Below are 14,845 nucleotides of genomic sequence, written 5' to 3' on the forward strand. Positions count from 1 at the left end.
ACTCAACATTGTGAACGACAATTTGGGTGATTGCCCAGGTAGTCTGTTGTCTCTGTCATTTATGGCACATTTTGGATATCTCTCATTTGTTAAGTAATATTGATTCCCTTCTCAGATCTTTGACGGAGTTGAAGATTATATAATTGTAATTACTCTCTACATTATTTAGACTCCTTGAGATAGAATGTCTGGTAAAACTTTTTGTTCTCAATATTGTTTGTTATATCTATTATTTGTTATTATTGTTTATAGTTGTATTTGGTTTAGTTCTGTCTTATTTAGACAAAAAGGGGGAGATGTAGGGATAAGCCCGCCCATTGGGGGCGGGCTTGCCTCGGGCGAATATTTACTGATAAATTGGGCGCACAGAAGCCATGCTTCCCTTCCTGCTTCTTGTACTTCGCTGGAACCTTGGTTTCGTGAGTCTTGTTTTCAGTAAAGTTGTGCAAATACCTACACAATTTGTCTACATTAATCTAAGCCGCCACTTCACACTGGAATCTGAGAAAGATCACCAACCCTGTTTCATGCGTCAATCTTTTCATGCTGATTATTTGAAACCCTTGCAAGCGGTTTTTGAAAACAAACTAGATTTGAGACCTGTGAGGAAAACCAAACTATGGTGATGGTAATTGGCCCTGAGGACTGAGCTGTTTCTAGATTCATCTGCAGCTGTAACTCACTCACAGTGACTTATTGCCATGCCAAGCACTCATATGCCCCCTGTGCCCTGCCTGCCACACTGCTTCTCTCTCTTCATTTTCAGCCTGAAAATCCTGTAGCTATAATTCTCACGTCTCTGCTACTGATGCCACAGTTCATCCCTGTCTGTCTTCTGGCTGTGGAAGAAAGAGTGGTATCTGTGTGACAGTGTAATTACTGCCACCTCCGGTCACCTTTCTTCATTGTGACTCCTGCAAGAGACTAAGCTGGAAGCAGAAAAATACATATGTCCTAGGATTAAAGGTGCAGCCAGGAGATATCCAAAGGATATGGTACTTTGAGACATCCAGAGAGCTAAAGACAACATCACTTACCTGGTGGGCATAGTGCTGGGAGAAATGTTTGGAAGAAGTGTCAGGGAGACATTGTTTCAGTATTCTGCTACAGTTAAAGGTATTGAGGCTTTGGAGTTCAAACAGCTGGACTTCATTAGATAGCAGCTTTACAGAGTGAAGCTGTGCTGGTCAGCTGTCCACCACCATGGCAGAAGATTTGAAATAAACACTTAAAGGCATGGCTGTTTCCAATCACGGCTGCAGAGGCTGCCTTTGGCTCAGTCATCATGGGCCTGTGGGGAGGTGAGACATCAAACACATAGAACAAAGAATGCTCTTTCATGGTGGCCAGAAGAGAAGGAAGAATGGAGGAAGAGTGAAAGAGGGGGAGGAAGAGAGGAAAGGAGGAATAAGGAGTGGGGGGGCATAGAGACAGAAAGACAGAGAGACAGGGAGTGGTGGTGTCCAGGGACCAGGGTCCCAATATATTTATTCAAAGGCATGCCCCAGTGGCACACTTCCTCTACCTGGATTCCACTTCCTAAGATTCCACTGCTTAAGTCATAGCAAAATCTCAGATTTTGTTATCACCTTTGGGAGGTAAATCATTTCACGGGTGTCTGCCAGTCAGTGGACTATAACGTATCATGTTTTAAATGCTAGACACTCCCCTCTGTTTAATTAGATTTTCTTTCATTTGGTCAATTCTGACATAGTGTTAAGGTTTGGATATAGGATGTGTAAACACATGTGTCCCAACTATTTTGGAATGTTGTGGAACATTGGGTGGCAGTGTCTAAAGTGAAGAAGAGGATGTCTGTAGGGTGAACATGACTTTTGCAGATGTGTGGTGAGTTAGAATGGATGATCCTGAAGTTGGGTAGTCAAGGCAACCCTCTGGGAAGAGAAGCCCTGGATAGCTACTTTTGAGGAACTAAGTGCTCTTTTTAGAATTTGCCTTCTTGCTGAATCTCACTCACTGCATTGATCTTAATTTGTCCGTTGGTCAAAGGAAGCTGTGATAGTTATTTGAAGAGTTATTGCCAGGTTCATGTGTGAAGATTAGGAATTGCTAGGTGTGGTAGAAATATGGTCCACATACCCAATCCCCTTTGCCTGAGAGGTGGCATAGTCCTCCAGAAGCCAAGATTCAGGTCAAGTGATTTCCTGAGGGAGTATTTCTCAGCATAGCCTGCACCAATGAGAAGAAAACAAAACAGGAAAGGGTGGATTGCTGCTCAGACAGACAGTTTCAGGGAAAGGGTAGGGACTATAGTGCTAACATGGTGCAGTAACACTGTCAGCATTTGAGGTGGACTGGCCTTTTGTGTTCCCTGTGAGTCACTCACTGCTGTCATGGAGAGGTGGGCAATGGGGAAAGCTGGCAGAAGGTTGCAGTTATGTTAATGATGAGATAAGGTTCCAGTCACACCTTGGTGAGGTGGCTTCTGCCAACTATGGCCCACCCTCAGGTGCTGATAACTTCTGTTCTACTCACGAGGGCATCTTTACAACCATGCACCCCTGGGGACTCCATTGTGTGCTGATTACCTCCTACTAGAGTAGGCACACTGGAAGGGGCCTCAGAGTTGTAGAGTATTAAACAAATATAAAACAAAGGGCAAGTGCCACAGGCTTCACCCCAGTGCTTGGCACATGAAGGGCTCTGCATATGCAAACTTCTCTTCTTTTTTTAAAACATTGTAAATCAGTGTGCACACGCACACACAGCATGGTCCACGTGTGAAGGTCATAGGGCAACCAGGGTGAACTGGTTCTCTCCTTCCACCTTGTGGCTTCCAAGGATCTAGCACAGGTCAGAGAATTGTTGGCAAAATATCTTCTTCCCGAGGGCATCCCTGAAATCAGTGAACCAGGGAAGAATATTCTTCAAGCACCGATCCGGCAGGATGTGGTGCAGGTGTGTGGGCTCTAACCCTTCTTCGCATTTCTGGAGCCTCATCTCAGGATCACACAGTGTACTGACTTTTGTTATGGTGTAGAAGAACCTGCTTCTGACAATTCGTTATCATAAGCAATGATAACCATAAATGTTAGCTCTATGTAGGTTTAGCATTTCAATCAATTTGGGTTAATATAGTTACAGAAAATAGCCAAATTCTATATTTTAAGAAATCTTTCATCCATTTTATCTCCTATACTTTCAAAGTATGTGTAACAGATTTTGCTGTCTCATTTAGACTGCATTTTCCTATTTTTTTCAAATCTGAAAGCTAAGAACTTCTGTTCTATCCCCACTGTTCTTAGAAATCCTACTCAATCTTCAGTTATGAGCAAGGAAACTGCCTAATGGATACTTGCCCTGACAATATAGGGGTGGGTAAATGAAGCTGCCCATGAATCAACCAAAAAAAAAAAAAAACAATCCCATCTACAAAGAGTAATTTCTTCTGAAATATTACGCCAGGAATTTAGCGATTCCTACTAGGACTTTCAAACTTGAGTCTTTTCAGTCTGATGTTGCTCTTCTGTGACTATAACCTTACCAAACCCAGATCTGAGACAACTAGATGTTCATCAAAAAGAAACTAGTCAGCTGAGGAGATGGTTTGTAAAACACACACGCCTCAAAAGTGTGACAACATGCCAGGCATGATGGCAACATGCCTTAATCCCAGCAGAGGCAGGCAGATATCTGTGAGGCCAGCCTTGTCTGTAAAGTGAGTTCCAGGACAGCCAGGGATGTTATACAGAGAAACCCTGTCTTGAAAAACAAACAAAAAAGTGCGACAGTATGAGTTGGATTCCCAGCACTCATATAGACAGCTAGTAACGGTGGTGTGAACGGTAACCACTGTGATGGCAGGACGGGAGGTTGAGACAGGAGATCCCAGTTCTCTGGCCAGCTAGTCTAGTTTATTTGATGATGTCTCCAGGACAACCAGAGATTCTGCCTCAAAAACAAAAAAGGTATCCAAGGAATGACATCTGAGGCTGTCTTCTGCCCTCCACATGCATGCACACACACATGCATGTGCACACACAAAATTTGCAATATGTATCTTCAATGCCTCAGAAGACCATAGAGGAAGATTGTTCTCTGGGATCAATCCCTGTTGCTGGAAAAAAAAAAGTTAAATAAACCACTACATTAAAAAGTGACTAGGCCATAGTGAGATGAAGTGATACGAACTGATGGGAAGAATGTTGAGATACAAGTGATAAGAACCAAATTATGTAGACACATACACACACCATAGCTGAATGTATTTGAAATTTTTGTTATTTGTCAGGTAACTATTAAACTTTACCTTCCATGTGGATCTACAGTTATGCCATTTCTTAACTCATCTAACTTTTCTCCATGGTAGATCAAAACAGTTAATTTTTAATCTATTATGTTGTCTTAGGAAACTGAATATTTTCTGGGAGCTGCTGCTTTGTCTGTTCCATCAGTAGGATCCCACTACCCTGGAAGTAGTTAAGTGGTTCTTCTGTAACACGTAACTGCCCTAGCACATGTGCCCAACTCCATCCAGGCTTAGGCTGTGGACTGCTTTGGAGGCATCATCCCCCATTTATTTTTGCTTCAATTCTTTCACAGCTTTTATGTGGTTTAAGAACAAAACATTAGAATGAGAATAGAACTTTTCATTGACTATTAATTTGTGGAGGGCTGACAGTTTTCTAAGGGATTTTTCTATCTGATCGTCTTGTAGGTTTTTTACCACTCTTGTCTTGTTTTAGTGGAATAGACTCTCCTAGTTTGCTTTCTGCTGCTGTGATAAGGACCAACCAAAGTTAATGTGGGAGGAAAAGGCTTACGCCAGCTGACAGTCCAGCACTGAGCTGGAGCACAAACTGGCTTGCCTCCAGGCTGTCAGTCAGCTAGCTGCCTTTCTTATACACACATCCCTGGCCCTCTGCCTAGGGATGGCACCGCCCACAAAGGATTGGGCCTGTCAACACCAATTAGCAATCAAGAAAATGCCTTACAGACATGATCACAGGCCAATCAGATAGAGACAATTCCTCAATTGGGCTTTCTTCTTCCCAAAGTACCAGGTTGACAAGCAGGATTAGCCAGCACAAGGTTATTTCTACATCTTGTGTTTCCCCTTACTATTGTTAGTATATGAATGAAAACTATCAAATGGATTTCTTTATCTTGGGCCATGCCACTTAATAAACTATTTGTTCTGCAGTGTGTGTGTGTATGTGTGTTTCTACATCAGGTTTGTAGGGATTTTTTTTTTTTCTTTTTAATGCTGATTTAGACTCAGGAAGGCTATAGAAAACGGTCAGTCCTGACAATAAATTTCAAATTAGTTTCCCTCTTACTCATTTTAATAGAGTCTCCTGTAATCGTAATCCAGCCTGACCTGAACTTCCCAGATAGCCGAGGAGGATGACCTTGTCTTCCTTCATCCACCAACAAAGCATTGGGCTTAGAAGTGCACACCACGCCCGCCCGGTTTACATGATGTTCACACGAAGCTGAGGATGAAGCACAGGGCTTCACGCATGGCAGACAAACCCCAGACCCTTTCATTCTACATTCCTGTCATTCCTACAGTGTTTCCAGGCTCCAAGGAATTAAGAAAGGCTAAATACAAACACTTGAGTGTCCTGTCCTCACTTCATATAAGGCAGCCTGCCATCTAGAGTCCTGAGCTGGAAATCCCCACAGCAAGTGGCAGTAAGCACTCCCCGCCTTCTTTGTGTACCATTGTTGGGTGGGGTTGGGACAGGGATGCTTGCTTCAGTTTTATAGGACTGATTTTAGATGCTACAATAGGCACTTCAGAGTCAGCTTTCCCCCACCCCATATTCTGGATTCATTTCCAATCCGACTCACAGTTACCTATTCCTAGGGGTTCACACATTCTCCAAAATGTCTCTGTGAGGCAGTGACTCTAAGCAAAACCCCAAATAGATCTTTCAAAGGGAGAAGTATGCATTTCTGAATATGAGTGATTTGACGATGCCCTAGTACAAGGACCGAGGGGAAACCAGTGCTGACTTCCAGAGCAAGGAATGAGGTGGCTTCCCAAACCTTCCATCTGTTGTGCGATGTCCTCCCTTACGTGTCCCCTCAGATTTCAGTGAGCACCTGAGCTGCCCCTCCCACACCTCCTCACCTGCCGCTGCCTCCACAGATCAGTCTGCACAGGTGGGCTTACAAGCATAACAACTCTATCAGAAGAAATCCAATGCCCCCATCTCTCCCTTTCTTCCTTTTTTTTCTTCAAAAGGGAGCTAGATGGTAAGATGTTCTCTGATCCTTTAGACACAAAATCTAGCTTCAGGAAAATTTCTAGGAACTCACAGCTGCTACTTCCATTGTTCTGCCTGGGAAGCCGTAGCAGTCTCTCTGCTGGATACACATGCTCTAGATATGCTCTTCTGTGAGTCATGCTTCTTCCATGTGTGGTGTGTGCATGTGTGAGTGCGCGTGCATATGTGTGCGTGTGTGTGGTGTGTGCATGTGGTGTGTGTGCATGTGTGTGTGCGTATGTGTGCATGTGTGTGTTGTGTGTGTGCACCTGTGTACGTGGGTATGTATGTGTGCATATGTGTGCGTGTGTGTGTATGTGTGTGTGTGGTGTCTGTGTGCGTGTGTGTGTGTGGTGTGTGTGTGTGTCCTAGAGCATGCCTGTGTGGGTGCATACCAGAGGTGTTTGGCTGTCTTCCTCAGTTGCTCTTCTCCCTATTTTTGAGGCTGGGTCTCACTTGTTTGGGTAGGCTAGCTCCCGAGTGAGCTGCAAGGATGCTCCTAGCCCCATACACCCCCCAGCATGAGAGATAGAACCAAACACTGTTGTGCTTGACCTTTTATTCCAGTGTGGGGATCTGAATTCAGGTCCTCAGGCTTGCGCAGACCAAACTGCCTTCCAGTCCCCAAAACTTATGTTTTACTTGTCATTTTAGGTTGACAGAAAGATAGTAATTGCCCATCCAACAGATGCTGCGAGAAGGAAGGCATCTTCCTCAGTGAGAGCAGCTGTTGTCTCCAGGTAGGCTCTTTAACAGTGTTTGGTGGGAGGCGCTGACCTTGTTCTCAATGTGTCCTGCGGCACGCTCACCCCAGTCAGGGGAGACGCTTTTCTTAATTGCTAGAGGTGTGTGCCGTCCCTTTAAAATTTCCAAGTATAAATGTCATGCTTATCACTAAGGATCTTTAAAAAATTAAGAAAAAGCAAGAAGACAAAGATACTAATGCCTTATGACACAAAACATCCGATGCCATCTTTACACTAACTATTAGTATTATCAATTAGAAAGATGCAATATGGTAGCAAACCCATTACATCTTGGTGGTGTTTTATGTGTTCATTATAATGGATACAGGATTTTCACATGTATTGGTTGATTATAAAATCAATGTTTTGTTTTCTTCTGTATTAACATTTTATTTTTCTTATAGAGTTTTTGGCAACTTATAATAAGTTCATAATACAACAAAATGTCCATTTTTAGTGTTTCTGTGGGCATTTCACAATGCTTGTTTAAAGTTTATGTAGTATAGTCTGAAAACCATGTCTGCTTTATATGTCAGTGCCTTCCTTACACCTTCGACTGTTCTCAAAGTTAGCAAACCATTTACCTCTAGATTTTGGGAAAATATTGATTTCACTTTCACTTTTTTTATTAATTTCTCTCTGATTCTTTCATGTAAATTTCCTTAATTATCTAAAATGTATTTTAGAATAAAAAGTAAAGTGAGACTTTTTTTTTAAAAAAAGCTTTTTTTCTCGAGTTGCTCACTGTCTCCTCAGACAGCACAAGCTTCAGTTTCTCATTGACTGCTCCATCCTTTATTAGCACTGTCTGCTGTCTTTGATGTGTTCTGTTTCCTCGACATTTTCAGTTCACTTAGAGCTTACTATCAATCTATTTTTTATTTCGAAAGCAACAGAGCATATAGGTAACATATTGTGCCTGATAGCATTAATCTCACTTTTATCTTTGTAATAGTTCTGCTTTCTTTTCTCTATTACTTTTTCTTGTTTTGCTTTTTCTTCTAGTTTTAGTGTGTGTGTGTGTGTGTGTGTGTGTGTGAGTGTGTATGTTTCCTGATTAAGTCTAGATGAGCTTTGGTGTGTGTATATGTGTGCGTCAGGGGAATGTCACTGGAATTTTGATTAGAGTCATTTTGAATGTGTAAATTCATTTTAGAAGAACGCATACTCATAATAGTCAAAGAAAAAGTTTACTCTTCTGGGCTAACGTTGTTGATACATTTTTCAGAGCACACCGGGGGTCAAGAAATGACAGTAAGTAACTGGTTAGTGTATCTCTTTGAACACTTTCAACAAGCTTCATTCTTCTCCAAAATACTTTTTTTATAAGTTGGGTGTGAGGGCACAGGTCTGTAATGCTTGTGTTTAGGAAGGTGAGGCAGGAGGATTATAAGTATGAAGCCAGCCTGAGCAACACATCGAGAGCCTGTCTAGTAAAAATGGTAAAGAAATAGAAGTCTATGTTGACATTATGATTACCATCCCCATCTTATTTTCATAAGCATAAAATGATCACAGTATTTCCAACAACGAGGAAAAAGCTGACATTAATCACTGGCTTGATGCTAGACACTGGGTGTACTGGAGGCAGAAGACGTCTTTAGTGCAGCAAACCAGCACAAATTGGCCTTTGCTTCTGAACACCTCATTCCTTTTCTTCTTGCAAATGCTTCTTGCATATGCTCCCATACCTTCCTATCCTGATGCTGCTGAGCTCAGGGGTTTAAGCTCCACACGACTTTAAAGGTATGAATAGTAAGCAGTTGTCCTACGTCTAACTGTCAGGTAGACCTCAATGGGCGTCTACAAAGAAACCAAATATACATTGCAACTTTGTCTAGAGGGAAAATGACACAAAGGTTTCCAGAAATTTATTTCAAGTATTCCAAACTTACCACATTCCGAAGAATCTGGTAAAACTCAGCAACACTCAAAACTGGTTATGTATATATCGTACGTGTTTCATGGGCAACGATTTCCTCTGCTGATTTCAAGATGACATGTGCGGATTACTTGGTTCAGCACCTCTGTTTTAACACCAATAAACACACACAGTTTCCAAAATGATGATCATCTTTGGAAAACATCACTTTAAAGCACACAACAGCCAATAGGTGACTTTGTGACCAGACCGGAAATGTCACCGACAAACTGGGCTTTCCCAAGTGGAAGGGTTCGGTGCTAAACAGAAACTGCAGAGTCTGCCTGTGACAAACATTTAGATGTCAGCAGAAGTGACTGAGTGCAGATGAGGCTGGTGACTTCTTTACATGGCATTCACTTCCGCCCAGGACTCTTCCCCGGGTGCCAGCTATGGGACCTCGGGACTGGGTTGTCCTGTCAAAGGGTGGTAAAGTGAGTTAGGGCTGGGGGTTCAGATCAGTGGTAGAGAATTTGCCTACCTTTTTGGTGACACTTGGTTCTACCTTCACCATGGCTAAGAAGGTAGGGAGGAGGAGGAAGAGGATGAAGAGGAGCAGCAGGAGTTGTTGTCATTATGACCCCAAACACCAACTTGGAATGTATTGGATTACAGGCATTTCTCAGAGCACTTAGTACAAATGGCCACCCATGCCAATGGCACTAAAAACCCTTCCTGTATGTATTACATCAGTAACTGTCTGTAGACACAGTCCCCCGGGGCCGAGGTCTCCTTGCCTTGTACTGCATCAGCTCTGTTTTCCTGAACTCTTCTGGTTCTCTGTTTCTAGAAGGTTTCAGTTGCCTGTAAATTGTGGCCCAAACATCATTTCCAGTAGTTTTGACTCTGCCAAGGCAGAGCTTCTCCTGGATCTCCCTTCATGAGATGTGCAAGGCAGCTGTGTAACATCAGTGAGGAGACCATGGTAGGTGGCTGGCTCAGAGGAGACCATTGCTTTGAAAAGAGACTAGATATTGTGTATTTGTGGCCCTACCATCAGCTAGGACCAAACACATTACATTAAAGTTCCACTCCTTTGGTTTTTGTAATAAAACTAAGAAGGGAATAAAAACAAGGAGGGATACAACTCCATTGTGCTTTGGGTGGGCTTTGCTACATTCCCCTCAGGGCACCTAGCGCAGCTCTGATTGTGGTGTGAATTGTTCATCATCTATAGAATACTTATGTTTCCACTCCTGTTTGTCCTACCTCTTTCTAACCTAATGTGCTAACATATGTTCTTAACGAAGAGGATTACTAAGATACTAAGGATGCTTATCTGCTTCTTGCTCAAAATCCTGCCACCATTTCCCACTGTCCACTTCAGGCTGAAAATCCAGCTTTTTACAGCGAGGTTGACATCTTTCTATAGCATTTATTGTGCTCACACCTTCTCCCCTTTCTTGTTTTTGAATATGAATGCTGCAGTTCTATAAATACTGGGGATTTCACATGCATTTTCAGTTTCAACCCACTCAAAATACTTCCTAATTTCTCTTTTGATTTCATCTCTTATTTATGGCTTATTTAGAAGTATGTTATCTTATTTCCAAATGATTAAAAATTATTTACAGGCACTTTCTATTATTCATTTTTATTAAATTGATACTAATTTAATCCATTGGTGATAAAGAATACAGAGTGCATGGTATGAGCCTTTCCAGATCTTAAAAATAAAAATAACTTTTTAAGTATGTGAATGCATGTGTGTGCGTCCGTGTAAATGTATGACGTGTGTGCAGGTGAGAGGGGAGGCCAGGAGAGGACATCAGATGCCTGGAGCTGGAGCTACAGGCAGTGTAAACCGCCTGGCATGGGTGCTGGGGACCTCATTTGGGTCATTTGGAAGAGCAGCAAGTCCTCTGAACTGTTGAGCCATTTCCCCAGCCCCCATGTGAAGCTTTTGAGAGTGATTTTATGGTCTAGACTATGGTCATTGTGTGGACATTGTAGGTAGCATTTCTTCAGAGACTTTTCTTTTATTGTCGCTTCTGACTGAAGTGTTCTGTCCTTAGATCTCCTCAACCCTGACGGGTCTCCATTCCATGTCATCATTTTTATGAGGGTATTTCTGACCTCCACATACATCATACGTATGTATGACACCAGACACACCCACTCTCCTTCTGGCTCTATTTCCTCAACTGTACTCATTACTACTGCATAATCTTCTCTTTATTAGAGCATGCATCCCATGAATATGAACAGTTGGTAATTTTACTCATTTAAAATATCTCCAGAATCTAAGGGAGTTTCAAGTACAGGATAGATGCTGTGTAAATATTTGTTAAATTAACTCGATTTACAAAACAATTTGTGAGCTAAATCTTACTGATTGTATTGCCATCATTTAACCCACATGTTAACCAGGTCCGGTGTAAAGTCAAGACTCTGTACATGGTCTGCTTCATGCAATTCCTTCACTTGGATATGGCTGCTTAGCTACTGTGCTAGAATCAAAGATGGATGAGGACTGTTCCGGCTGTAAAGACTAGTGCCGGATGGACCTTATGCTGTGATAGAATCAGTCGGGGAGAAGCTGAAAAGAGGGAGGATCTTGTGCCATGCTACGTGCTCGGGTTTTACCCAGAGAGCAACAGGAAGGCATTGCACAGCTCAGAAAAAGGAGAGGTTTGAGCAAGGTGGCAAACTAGGATGTTACAAGTGACGCAATTGATTTTGTCCAGTTAGTGTTTGTTGACTCTGAATAAAAGACTGTTCTCTCTGCTAGAGGTACATCAGAAAACAAAACGTCTGCATAAAATATAAAGCCTAGTAAGAAGACTAATGATAATCAAACACATACATATGCAATATGGGCACACATAGGCAGTCACAAATGCTTTGAGGGAAAATAAAGAAGGGTACAGGAATGGGATGTACTTTAAACAGAAAACTCGGGTAAATTCATCATCACAGAAGTTACATTTGAGCAGCGAATCAATGAAAACACAAACAAAAACCGCATGAAGCCAGTTCTCAAAAGCTCCCAGAAGATGGGCCACGTCCATTCTACACAATGTTGTAGCACAGACATGGACTTTATGCTACAAGAAAACGAAGCAGCCTGACACTCGCATTAGGAAAGTGACAGGTTCTATTTGACTTTGCGGGACGAGGCTAGTGGATTTCCTGAAAACAACTGTGGTAGAAAAAGAGAGGAAATGGTAAACCAGTTAAGAGACTATTATCAGACTAAGAATGGGGTGATGGAGGATATGTGTCCACAGCAGGGGTGGTGAGACAAGGCTTGGTAGAGATGGCTCTTGTAGAGATGGCTCTTGTAGAGATGGCTCTTGTAGAGATGGCTCTAGTAGAGTGCCCTTGAGCACCACCTGGCCATTGTCCTGTTGAACTGTCAGCACTTGTTTCTATGCACAAGGGAACTCTGTTAGGTTAGGCTCCTAACTTTCCATCATAGAGTAGGGGGAACTATGTAAGACCCCACTTTCCCCCAAGGACTTTTAGGTAGCAAAGAGGGTGTTTTTCCTTCCTTGGTATAGCTACCAATGAAGTTGGACATATTCTTGTAAGCAACTACACTTAAACTTCCTGGTTTCCCAGCCTTTACTTGGATGAAGTCATCTCTTTGTTTCCATCATTGGGGCTTTTCTGAGTGCACAGATGTGTGTGCACATCTCTAAGTTTATATAACAAGCATCGATAGAGTGCTGAAGATCTGTGTGGAGGATGGGGAGGGAAGGAATCTTGAAGTTTCCAAGTTGAGCCCGTGCAGTTAGTCAATGGTGGTGCAGTTCTCTGAAACAGGAACAGTTAGTTGCCAGAGGTGATTTAATGGATCATGGCCTCTTTCAATTCCTGTGTTGGAGTCCTGCTCTACAAAATGGCTATTATTAGAAGGCAGCCTTTAAAATGGTAACAAAGGTTGATGAATGCCATAGGGTAGGACTCTAATCCAATATGGCCAATTTCCTTACAGACGAGAGAGGTGGCAAGGATGTACTTATGCAAGGTCAACTTAGAACCAAAAAAATGGTTAACTCAGAAAAATGTTCCAGAAAAAGTCAAACCTGCTGACATCATGATCCTTGCCCTTCAGTCTTCAAACCAGTTAGGCATCCTAGCTTTGATTTGTTATGACAGCCTAGGCATGCTCTTATTTCTAAAACAGAGGAGGCCTGGGGCAGACGAGGAGTTGCTTACTTTATCTGTAAGCAAGAACTACCCTTTGCAAACACGTACTTACATACACAATCACATGTTACAGTCATGCCCTTGTCTTGCATGTCTCAAATTAAGCTACCCAGTTGAGACTGTGTCTCCTGTTGGTGGTGATATGGGAATGGGTCGAGGAAAAGCCAAAGACAGGGTAAAGGAAAAGCTAATGACTCAGCTACTCTTGAGAGGTCTTAGGGAAGTCTGCCTACAGTTGGGGCTGATAAAATAATGGTACCTCTGTGTATAGAGAATAGAATGGATGGAAGATGGGTAAAAGTGTGGATTCCACAGGATACTCTCACGCATCACATGTAGGTGGGGAGAAAAGTAGGTGTTTCTGGTTTGCACATATAAGTAAATAGATAATTTATCAAGATAGGAATATGGGGTTTGAAAGAAAATAATATGGCAGTTTATTTTTATTTATTTATAGACTGTCCTATCATGTAACTCTGGCAGGGTTGGAACTTTCTATGTAGACTATAACCTGATATTGTAAGCCAAATAAACCCTTTCTTCTCTTAAGTTCAGGGCGTTTTATGACAGTAACCTAAATGAAACCAGAACACTGAGTCCCTTCACATCCAGAGTGAGCAGAAAATGGCGGCTTAGTTGCTAAGGTAACAAAAGAAGTAGCCATTACTCTTCAAGGCTGGAGGAGCAGAGGGCATAAGGCTGGATATGGGGAAGCAGAACCAACTGAGCCAATGAAACTGGAAATAGAGCTCTTGCTACAGTGGACAGTAAAAGAAGCTTTCCAAACCACAGGAACAGTTGAGTGAGAGGTATGTATGTGTGTATATGTGTGTGTTTTGTGTGTGTGTGTGTGTGTATGTTGTGTCTATGTATGTAACTATGTATTTTCTGTATGTGTATATGTGTGTGTTTGTGTTGTGTGTATATGTATTGTGTGTATATCTATGTGTATGTGTGTGTTGTGTGTATCTGTGTTTGTGTGTATGTTTTTTGTTGTGTGTACATGTGTTTGTGTGTATGTATTGTGTTATGTTGTGTACATATGTGTGTTTTGTATGTGTGCATGTGTGTTATATATATGTATGTGTTGTTTACATATGTGTGTGTTGTGTATGTATGTATGTGTATGAGTGTGTATCTGTTGTGTGTACTTATGTAGATGTATATGTGTGTATGTTTATGTTGTTTGTGTATGTGTTGTGTGCGTATCTGTGTGTATGTGTTGTGTATATCTATGCATGTATATGTATGTATGTTTTTGTGTGTCTATGTGTTATGTATATGTGTGCTGTGTGTATCCATGTATGTGTATATATGTGTATGTGTGTATATGTGTTGTGTGTATCTATATGTGTGTATATTTCTGTATGTGTTTGTTGTGTGCCTATGTGTTGTGTTGTGTTATGTGTATTGTGTATGTGTGTGTTGTGGTATGTATATGTGTGTGTGTTTGTATGTGTGTGTATCTGTGTATATACAAGTTTTATTATTTGCTGTGTGTATATGTGTGTTGTGTATATATGTATGGATGTGCGTGTTTGTGTGTGTATGTGTTGTGTGTGTATATGTCTGTGTGTGTACATGCAAGTATTTTGTATCCTAGAAGAAGCAGCAGTAGTAATAGAGATAGATAGCAGTGTCAGTAATGAAAGGGTAGGTAGACATATAAGACTCTAATAATGATTGTTTAGAAATCGTATCTATACCATAGAAGTACGAGGCACTAACTTCCTTACCTTGCTATGTTGTTCAGACTTTAAATAACCCCCAAAGACCATATATTACAG

At 41.8% G+C, this 14,845-nt stretch overlaps 1 long non-coding RNA gene across 2 annotated transcripts in view; it reads right to left on the bottom strand.

Annotated features, from left to right (window-relative positions):
- LOC126515650 (uncharacterized) overlaps nucleotides 1-14,845 on the bottom strand; it is a 63,949-nt gene that overhangs the window by 13,921 nt on the left and 35,183 nt on the right. For both annotated transcript variants that reach the window (XR_007595901.1, XR_007595900.1), the window contains exons 3-4: nucleotides 2,101-2,190; nucleotides 1,038-1,291 (exon numbers count right to left, since the gene is read on the bottom strand). This is a non-coding gene — a long non-coding RNA (uncharacterized lncRNA). The remainder of the gene's footprint in view (nucleotides 1-1,037; nucleotides 1,292-2,100; nucleotides 2,191-14,845) is intronic.

Source organism: Alexandromys fortis, unplaced genomic scaffold (assembly GCF_014885135.2).
Source record: "Alexandromys fortis isolate MF-2015 unplaced genomic scaffold, M_Fortis_MF-2015_v1.1 scaffold_154, whole genome shotgun sequence".
NCBI classification, from domain to species: domain Eukaryota; kingdom Metazoa; phylum Chordata; class Mammalia; order Rodentia; family Cricetidae; genus Alexandromys; species Alexandromys fortis.